Below are 10792 nucleotides of genomic sequence, written 5' to 3'. Positions count from 1 at the left end.
AAACGGACGCCTGGGTCTCGCCGCTGTAACTCTAAGGGGGGGGGGGGGGGGGGGGGGGGACTTAACAGCGCTTTGCCTCTCCGTGCTGTAGTGATGTCATGGCTGTCTTGCCGATACGCCAGGGCAAGTCCCAGCCTGCCTTTATCTCATGTGGTTTTGTGGTCGGTGGCTGTCCTCCACAATACCCAAAAAGTATACTGTGATGGGCCACCCACAGACACCCACATACAGGCACCACACACACATTCACGCACTCAATATCCCTTTTTTCCCCCCCCCGTTGAACGCAATTCACTGCCAAAACCATAAACTGCTGCTTTAACCGTGCCTACAAACACGGCAAAAAGTAGTATTTGACTCAGCAACAACCCCAGAACCAAACTACTGTCTTAGACAGTGAAGCCGAAACACACAACTTCACTACTGCACGGTCCTAGACAACTGTTTTATAGGTGGCATCTAATAGGATCCGCAGAGCACACTTTACAAAGAGCGGGGTCCCTATGGAGTGCTAAGTTTCGCGCTAGCACACAGACCAGCAGAATACCAATTAGCCTGTGGCACCTATATGATGAGAGACAATCTCACACTGGCCAGACAACCAGTGACATGAGCCAACCAGCTTTCAGCCTGCCCCAGCCCAGACTATTATTATTCCTCGGCGGTCATGATCTATAGGGGAACTCGCCCGTGTTCGGGATGAGTCCTCCCTCTCTCTCTCTCTCTCTCTCTCTCAAAGCGCTTTTAGAAGCTGACTGGAGATGTTGACCCCGACCCCCTCTGCACCACGGGCAGGGTTCGATATCCACACCGGGGACTGAGTCTGCGGACGTGGCAGGGGGGCAAGGAGGCAGAGGGTGTCGGGGACGACTCCGCGCTCGCAGTCTCGTCCTCGTGCCTCGCCGGGGAGAAAACACCTGCAATCTATGGGGAGGGGAGGGAGGGAGTGGAGCGAGAGAGGGCAGATCGATATTCAGCTGGCACTATGTTGCGTCATTTTTCAACATGGCTGACTAGGACAAGAAGTAAGGGAGGTCGGGGGGGGGGGAGGAGCAGGAGGAGCAGGTTCGGGAGGACGTGGCGCCCCGGGTACGAAGGCGGGCGCAGGACGAACGTCACCGTGACGCAGGCTGGCCCACGTGCAGGGAGGGGGGCCGCGAAAGCACGGCGTTATTTCGCTATTTATTTCCCTCGGTGGCAGTTGGCTGACCCCTGACCCCCAAGCCCGTCGGGGCGTGACATTCTAAATGTGAAGCACGCTCAACTTCCTTCCGGCCGCCGCTCGCCACTTGACGGACAGCTGTGAATTCTCACGCGTTCACGCGTGACCCTGTAGCGACGACACAGCGCTTCTTTTTTTCTTCGTTGAAAGGCAGCAAGGAGACCGTTTGACCTCATATACACATCATTCAAGGACAGGCGTTTGAGAGAGAGAGAGAGAGAGAGAGAGAAGAGAAGAGAGAGAGAGAGAGAGAGAGAGAGAGAGAGAGAGAGAGAGAGAGAGAGAGAGAGAGAGAGAGAGAGAGAGAGAGAGAGAGAGAGAAGAGAGGAGAGAGAACCATCTACCGTGTATTTCACAGAGGATACACGGCACGGGCCGTGCAGCTACTCAAGCGGGCTTGAGTTTGAATTTGCGAGCAGGGAATATATGCAGATGGTGAGGGGTCTCCGAAGGAATACATACTTAATTTATGGCCATCATTTAATCATAAATAGATGTAAACTGGGGATTACTTAAACACGCTTCACCTTCTCAGTAAAAGACCAATAATCTATATAAAAAAAAAACATATTGGGCGTTTAATGTTGCTGAAATTTGAACGTGTATTGTCTCAAATTCATACTGCCTGACCTGAACAAAAGGCAAGGGAAAACTGGCATCGTTCTAATCTTGCAAACAGATTAGAGGCCAGACTAGCCCATTGAAATCCCAATCAACTTCTAGATTAGAAGGCAACATACCCCCGTGTGTCAGCCTCGACACGAAGCAGACGGAAAGGTCTAGAGCGACGGAAGGGATACGAGGGAGAGTAGGGGGATCCCTGACACGTCAACAACAACACGGCTAATGGATCTCCACAAAGCTGCCCAAATGACTGCCTGACACGCTTGGAGACGACCCCGCCCCTCTGGGCAGATATGCAGGCAGCTCCCGGAAGATAAATCCGTTGACCCTTTGAACACTGTGGGGAGTAAAGTCCGGAAGCTAGGCAGACGGTTGCAGGCACCCTGCTGGCTGGCCGGTGTTTGTCTCTGGGGAAACCTGTTATTAGTCTTTGAGATCAGGTGCCTCGCTGTCTTCAGCAGGCCGGGCCATAAAACCAAATGAGCCGAGGAAACATTGTGTTTAGCTCTCCTTCGGGGACGGGCCCCTAGGAAGGGTCCGGGACGGCGCTCGGTCGAGGGTCGCTCAGCTCCGGAAGCTTCCCTACAGCTCTGTTTCGTTTCCTAGGAGCCCCTGGCACACCTTTTCGATGCACGCATGCAAAAACAAAAGGCAAAGTACTCACGCACTCTCTAAGGAGTAAACACACGCACAGAGGTTCATTCGGGATCTGCTTTCCACACACATCAATAATATCCTTTAGGCCCAGTGGGATTCAACAACCAGAGGGCAGGGGGGTCAACTTCTTCTCCAGGGCGTGTATCGACCCCCCCCCCCCCGACCTGTTGTTTTGACCTCTTTTGAGGGGGGTCCAAGTCTTAATTAGGGGGGGTCTGACCCCCCCAAACCCCCCTCGGAACTGGCACCCTGTCGAAAACCCCACTGGGAGCAAAGTCAGCATGCAAACCAATCACCGTGGCAACACGTTGGTTTATTGAGGACGACAGTTTCTCGAAGTTGTCTCGGTTTTGGCCCGTGTTTGGATCTGATCTGCCGTGTTATGCGCCCTCCCTCACGCCGAATGGCTGAACGGTTTGCAGAGAGCAGGGGGGATTCGGAGCAGAAAGCAGGGGGATTCGGAGCAGAAAGCAGGGGGATTCGGAGCAGAAAGCAGGGGGATTCGGAGCAGAAAGCAGGGGGATTCGGAGCAGAGCCCGTCTTCGCATAATGTCGGGGACGGGAAGGCGCACTGCAGATGCCACACAGACGCGAGCGCACACGCACGCACACGCTCCCTCGCCGACAGCAGCGAACGTCACAGGCGTCAGACCTCGTTTAGACGACCATCTTTCCATCCAGCCGAGATGACGAGAGGACGGGCTCCGCGTCGGTCGATGCAGGGACAGACAATCCAGTCGTCTGAGGGGAGTGTGACGGTGGCGGGAGGGTGGGAGTGGGAGGGAGGGGGTGGGGGGAGGGAGGGGGTGGGGGGACAAGCAGACAGTCTAGGGGCTGCTGGGAGTTCGAGAGTGCAGCTGTGAGGCTCTGAAAACATCTGGAGCTATTAGCTCCAGAACCGCCTGTAAGCCGCCTCCTGTTCGTCGCCAGACAGGCCCCCTTGCACCAAAAATAACACTGCCACCCGAGAGACCCAGCAGCCGGGCTCGCTGTGCGCCACACCAAACGCTCGGTCCGCCCTCGCACAGTCCTGTTCACCGCTTCTCCCTGCAACCCCGAGTGAGTCGGCGGGAAAGTTGAGCCGACAGGACAGCGACGGAGAAACTGGCACTTGCTGGGCCCTTCTCTGGACGAGAACACTATTAAGAGTCCATCTGGAGTAAGAAATCGATACATGCGCTGATGTCAGACTCGTTGGTGCTCATTAATAATGGATTGACCACTTAGGGTTACACTTCGTATGCATAGGTTTGTGGAACCGGGTGAAATATGACTGCATCAAGGAATACAGGCAGTCTGTAATTATATCTGCAATGTAGGCGACAATTAAACGCACATTTTAAACATTTCTCTTGCTTAAAATTCAATTACATTTTAATTAATTTGTTTGGAATTGGTTTCATATAATTTAAGGGTTATGGTATATTAGTCTAGCGAGTGGAAAGCAATTTCCTTGAAACTAAAGATGACATGACTCGAAACCATTCGAGTTGCCATTTCCACAAATAAAACAAAATGGCTTTTTTTGTATTAATAACCACACAAATATAACAAGCACGGTTTCTTTCTCTCTCTTTCCCCATCCCATTTGATTGGGTCTTTGTTTTTTAAAGGGGTCATTGGGTGCCATTTTGAAACGGGGCACTGCACGTGCTACCTACTTTGGGGCGAGGTTTGGGGCGTTCTACCAGGAAACAAAACCGCAGTCCTCACTGGCCTTCATTTTTTCTTCAACCCCACCCCCCCCCCTCCCCCAGCTAGTGAATAATTGCTGGAATGAATTGTGTGTGTTATGAGCTCCTGTCTTCATGGGTTGTTTAGCGGGCAGAGAGCAGTGTGTTTTCTTCATTCGATTACTCCCATAAATGATGGCATTATAAAAGAGGAGCCAGTGCCCTTCAACCGTCTGCTGCCCGAGGGGAGGGTGTTAGAGGAGCAGCTGTCCCGTCTACCGTGAACAACACAGTCCTGCAGTCCGCCAACACCAACCAGGGATGGCCGACACTTCAAAAATCCAAATAAACCTGGAAGAACCCCCCCAAAATGTCCTTTTGATGTCCAGGGCTGGTGGGCCTGGTCATGTGAGAAGGTATCTCTTCCACGCGGCCACCAGAAGGGTTTCTACCCCAGCTCTCAGAGCTGGGTGGAGAGCTCCACTGTGCGCCTTCCAGGGTGCTGTGATACGTGAGTGGGATGGGATGGGCCCATGGTGGAGGCAGCGCTAGCGAGGTTCGATCTTCTGGAAGTTTCCGAACAACACTCTCTCTCTCTCATGGCTGGCTGAATTATTCAGTAGAGGAGAAGTCTGACTGAGATAAAGCCCACTTGAAATTACCCAGGCCTTTCCTTTCCCATTGTGAAGTGCATTAAAGTAATGGACCTCTCTGAAACCGCAGCAGAAAGGCAGGATTGTTGAACACATTGCCATCAGGGCTAACAATTGCCCATCCATTCAAACAGACTCTCCTCTCCACATGACAATAAATAGATATTACGGCCTTATCAATGTTGCTGGATGGCAAACGAGTTTTTGTGAAACGCTGGTCTGGATGTCTAGAGCAATTGTTAGTTATGAAATCCAGTAGCAGTCTATGGTTCCTACCTGAACTGCCAACAAAGGTGTGAGGGGTTTGCATGTGAATGATTACGAACTCGTCTGGAGAGCGTCAGATAATGAAGCCCTTGTTCTTTTCGAGATATTTATCAGGATTCGCAGAATTGGATTTTACTGCTCCTTGCTATAAAAAACATCCAAAGAGAGGCGGAGGCAATCACGGCAGGATTATCACCATAACTAGAACAATGAACAGCCCAGTCGACTCGGGAAGATAATAAAAGACTCTTGGGCTGTTTTGCCAAGGTGCAGATGGGTGAACAGTGCACCAACAAAGAACCCATTTCTATAGGCCATTGGGAGACGACATAATCACCGCAAAGCGATTGCAAAGCACCGTATGGACAAACAATACCCACTGACAATTGCCTCCTCTCTCGCTTATGGGTGTCACCTGCCATTCCTGTGTGTGTTTAGCTGTTTGAACGAGGCTTGATCTCTGTAGTGATCCAAGTCATCATTTTCGAGGAGCCTTTCCCGCATGCTTGCTGTACTTGACATTTAACCCTTCACCCCTGCAGAAATGCTGCATTCACACAACCGCTATTTAACCCAGCTGTAAGTGCTTGGCAGGTAGGGAATGGCTTCTGGTTTGACAGGGTAGCCCATTAACAGCTTGTTCGGGGTTCTAAGGTTTACAAATAGGTTACAGTCCGGTAGAGACGCAACATTGATGTATTGACCGTTGCATTTACATTGACTCAAAGTCCTAGGAGATTGCCTCATCGCACTATAAAAGCTTTTGTAATTTAGGGTCAGGAATTGCACAAGCTATTTTCAGAATGCCTAAAATGTCCAGAGCTCCGGATTATGTGTGTGTGCGTGCGTGTGCAGTATGTGTGTGCGTGTGTGCACAATAAAATGAGTGTGTTTGTGTGCACATCACCAATTGCCATTCCTCCCTGGCCAAAGCACCTAAACCCCCATCTGAAAGGCTTCTTTTAGTTTCCAACCTGTCTCATTGTGATTCCTCACCATTCGTTGGTGCTACAGGCCTCTTTTTCTCATTTGGGGCTCAAGTAACCTGAATTTAATGTTGTCTAGGCAGACAGCCAGCTAGTCAAATGTTGTGCGAGGCGGGTCAGGGGAGCTGTGTTTTCAAAGGCAATTCACAATGACGAATGACAAAAGTTTCCACGCACAAAAAGTATCTCCTCTGTTACAAAGTCTCATTAGGTGAGGAGATTCGGGGCTTGAGCAGCCATGCAAATCACCCTCTGATCCGTCAAGGTGACACGTAAACAATCGGAGCTCCTCGCTCACAAGCCCTCCAGGTAAAACACCGGCCGACCCTTGATGTATCCCGCTAAACGACACATCCAGAACGAAACAGATTAGCGTCGCCCCGTCAAGCCGCCCGTCGTATCGGCTGGAACGGGCGGAGAACAGAGGCGACTTTTCAAACGGAGTCGTTCAATAATAAAGACGAGCCCCGCTGTAAAAGGAGGAGGTTTACCCGCGTAAAGGGACATTATCATCTCCACGTCGGTAGGGATGAAAGGCCCCACCTCGGTGTATGAAGAAATGTACACAATACCGTGGTGTTCGAAGAACACGACTTCCCATTGTACATGTTGTACTCCACATCAAATGAAAAAGTGCCATAGCCGACTTTTGCGACACCTTCATCCAAGACAATGGATAGTAATAAAAGAAGATCAAGTAAACTTGTAAACGACAACTATCCTATTTTGAACCGTACCACCTAAGTCATCCGCATATTTCACACACATTATACGAGGGATTTAAAGAGACATGAATTCGATGAAGTGAGCATGAAGCGGTTGAATGGCTCGATGGTGTCGAACCCTCCGGTATACGCGTCGTAAATAATTGCTCGACACATACATCTGGGGCCGCGGGTAAACAGATTTTCAATCTATAGCAAGATGCCTCGCCTGGCGTGTTGGCGCGCGTCTGGATTGGAAACGCGCATGCGAGCGACAGGATACTGTGCAACGAAGGGGGGGGGGGAGAATGCGCTTCAGGGAAGGACAGGGGGGAGAGACGAGGGCAACCTCTCTCGCCGTTTCGTTTCTTCTCCAGCACAAGCACAACCCCCCCCCCCCTCTCAGCCCGCCTCACCTTGCCTTCTAATACGTGAAAAACCTGCCAGATCCCCCCGATGTTCCTCGCCTGACAGCATAAATTGTCGGCCGTGGAGCTCGGCGAGTCCCTTCGGTGGCGGGGGGTGCGAGTGGGGGGGAGGGGTCAGAGGGGAGATGATACATACATGACCGCCAACAGCCAGAGTCAAGGAGAGATGGGGGAGCAGCTGTCAGAGGTGGTGGTGGGGGGGGGGGGAGTAGAGGGATGGGGGGGATGGGGGAGGGGGGGAGGACACGATTCTCCTCTGTATCCAGCATCCTTGTACTGCAAAGGCCTTGGATACACGCAGTCCAGACTGCGGAACGGAGCAGGTCGGTCGCTGGTCTTTGGACGTCGGCCACCGCCGAGTCGCAGTATATTTCTCGGCTACGGAGAAATATATTCTCCTGTCGGGGGGGGGGGAGACTCTGCTGTAGACTCTACACAGGTGGGATTGAAGGCTTATCAAAAGGTAACGCTCTCTTTAATTCGTGATTGACTCCTGGTTCTGCAACCTGCCCTTCCTGTTTGTTCGGAGAGCTCCTAGTGCCATCACTGCCAGGGAGTGTTGGATGGAGCGGTTTACTACTATGCATAATATATCTGTTTATGCATTCGGAATATTCTAACGGGGCTTTAACTTTGATATGCAAATGTGGGATCCAAACATCCGAGGGACTTGGAAAGGAGAAAAGGAGGGAAGGGTAGGAGAGTAGACGAGGCTGTCCCGGCCCGGGCCCGGCCGTGGTGGCCCGAGAGAGCGTCATAGCCTCGAGCTAGCCCGCTCGGGCCCGAGCCGGGCTCCGCGTACGTTCCCATTGGCCAATCAATTCCCATTCCTGTCAATTACGCCTGGGATCAACCGAGACACTGCGAATCTCCCCCGGGGGAGGGGGGCACACGCTGCCGCCATGGAAGCTTCTCCTCATCTTCCTCCTCCTCCCCAAACATGTCTGGGGCTGCCTGCCCTTGTACCCCCCCCCTCCCCCCCCCCCCCCGCCCATTGCCGCCCCTACAAAAACACTACATCCCTTCTTTCCTGTAGTCTTACGAGATAACAAGAGAGGCAGTCCCTTTCCCTGCCAGGGAGGCTCCGGGAAGCCTCGGGGCACAGCTGGTCGGTGGGAGAAGGGTGGGATCCGTCTCTGAGAGAGCGGCCTGACGGAGCCGTGCGTCTGTACGACTCGCAGGGGTCAGGAGCAGCTGCGACTTCTAAGCTGTCGCGCTGCAGTGAAGGGGCCAGGGAGGGAGCCGTCACGCGCGATAAACGGATTCTGAAAAAAGGTATCATCGGCCGTTTGACTGAATGCTCGGTCATCGCGTGACATGCTACATCGCCGGGACAACCGTTTCCAGGGCTGAATGCGTCGGCAAACCCAGCAGCCATGTTTGTTATCATAAATAATCGTTCTCTTCTGCTCCTCTCAAAATTGCCTCCCACACAAGTCTGGGGGGAAAAGTGGAACAGCGACTTGAAAGGCAAAGAGAGGAAAACAAAGAGATGAGACCAGGAAGACGGAGAAGGAGAAAGGAAAGAAAAAAGAAAGGAGAAAAAAACTTTGCGGATAATCACGCGAATGTGACCCAGGGGAGGCCCGAGCACAAAGACACACGATCCATGTGCGGCGCGGCTGTGGCAGTGCTCTGGAAGCCGTGGAGGAGGAGGAGGAGGAGGATGAGGATGAGGATGAGGAGGAGGAGGAGGAGGAGGAGGATGAGGATGAGGAGGAGGAGGAGGAGGAGGAGGAGGAGGATGAGGATGAGGAGGAGGAGGAGGAGAGAAAAAGGAACAGATCCACAAATATTGACAAAGAGGAAAAGGGAGACGGTGACTGTTTGGCCCGGCCGGGGGGGGGGGGGGGGGCGGGGGGGCACGCTCTAACCCGTCTTTCGCCCTTCCCTCTCGGATGAGACGAGCGGGCGTCGGACCCCGGCTAAACATCCCCGCCGTGGGAACGGATTAAAGAACGCGCTCCCTCGAGGAGTCACACAACCTCTGCTGGAGAGAACACAGCGCCGAGTGCACGCTCAAAACACACACGCACACGGCCGTTCGTAGGCTGCAATTAGAAGACAGCGCACAGAGAGTGTGAAAGATGTTCCTTGTTTTGACAGGGAGAGAGTAAACGTCTCTCGACAACCCTGTGATGTATTCCACATTCCTATCTGGGGAACAACACAAGCCAAGTGTTTATTGCTGCCATAACACCGGCTGGGGGTGATAAGTGACGTGTTGATCAGGTACATTGCCCCCTTCATAGGGTTCAACTACCTCTGGTTTACTTGGAGATTTTAGACCAATGTATTTAAAAAAAACTCCTCCAATCCTTATCTAGCCATTTACAATGTATATATATATATTCTTTTTTTATTGTGTTTCAGTGATTGGAGAGCAAAAGATGAGCCAAACAGGATTGAGGTTATTCTTGGTCTAGACTTGACACATCAACAGGCCATTAACCTGGTTAATGACTTCATTGCTTGTGCGCATCACAACGAACGTGACAAACCAAGGTGCCAGGCAGTCAGAAAGCTTTTTTTGCGAAAGAGCACATCTGATTGGTTGACATACCCTGCTATTTTAAAGTCTTCTGGTTCTGCTCGCGCGGATAGAAATGTTCCCCGAAGGCTCTCAACTCCTTTTTGTATTTTTTTCGACTTCTTGATATGCAGTTACCATGAGCACCAAATGAAGGCTCTGGCAGTATTCAAAACACTCAAAGCCAGTCTACCTCCAAGACGCAACCAGGAAATCCATTCGCCGACTAACCAATTTCCTCCATTAAAGATCCCCCCCCCCCCCCCCAATTTAATGTGAGGCATGTTGTGCTCATTAGACAGAGTACCCCCCCCCCCTCCCCTCCTTCAGGTTTTGAGTAATGGGAGCATGGGGTACAGGCTTCAAATGCGTCTCTCATGGGAGAAACCCAAACACCGTGATTGCATTAGCTCGTCTGGTTCACGGGTTCAGCCTCCACGCAACACGGCCCTGACCTCCCCCCCCCCCCCCCATCTTCCTCGAGACTCCCTGATGGGACTCTCGTTTCTACCTTACCATACCACCGTCCTACAGTCCGTTGTGGATCGTGCATAAGCAGAGCTACTTGTTGACGTTGCTGACCCTAACCCGTTTTGACAACAAAGAGTTCACATTCCAAGCCACACAATACCTCAGTGCCTGTGGAGAGTGTTTGTGTGTGTGTGGGTGTGTGTGTGTCTCTTGGGGGAGGGTGCACGTGGATTGAACACACAACACACAGAGAGGACAGGGCAACACCCTGACCCGGAGGTATGAGGGAAGGTTGTTTGAGGGGAGACGAGCCACCAACTGTCCTTGGAGCAGGGAGAGGCCATGACAGTGTTCAGGCTTCAGGAAAAACACAAAGGAGAAGTGAACTCAACGTTTGCTGACACGTAAGAAAGGGTCCGGAATGTTTCAGTGCTTCTTCACCTTCACACGACCGAACGGCAGTCCAATATATTTCTCTATATTCCCCTGCAGGAGAGAGAAGTGTCTGTTTCCCACAGATAGCCAACGGCACTGCTGACTGACTGAAATAACACGGACCATTAATTTCTGTTTGCGT

The 10792-nt window shown here is 52.0% G+C and overlaps 1 protein-coding gene across 1 annotated transcript in view; it reads right to left on the bottom strand.

Annotated features, from left to right (window-relative positions):
* Positions 1-10792, bottom strand: part of ptprfa (protein tyrosine phosphatase receptor type Fa) — an 85275-nt gene that overhangs the window by 53692 nt on the left and 20791 nt on the right.

This window comes from Osmerus eperlanus, chromosome 26, assembly GCF_963692335.1.
Source record: "Osmerus eperlanus chromosome 26, fOsmEpe2.1, whole genome shotgun sequence".
NCBI classification, from domain to species: domain Eukaryota; kingdom Metazoa; phylum Chordata; class Actinopteri; order Osmeriformes; family Osmeridae; genus Osmerus; species Osmerus eperlanus.
The sequence above is the reverse complement of the archived record's forward strand: the minus strand, read 5'-3'. Positions and strand labels throughout refer to the sequence as shown.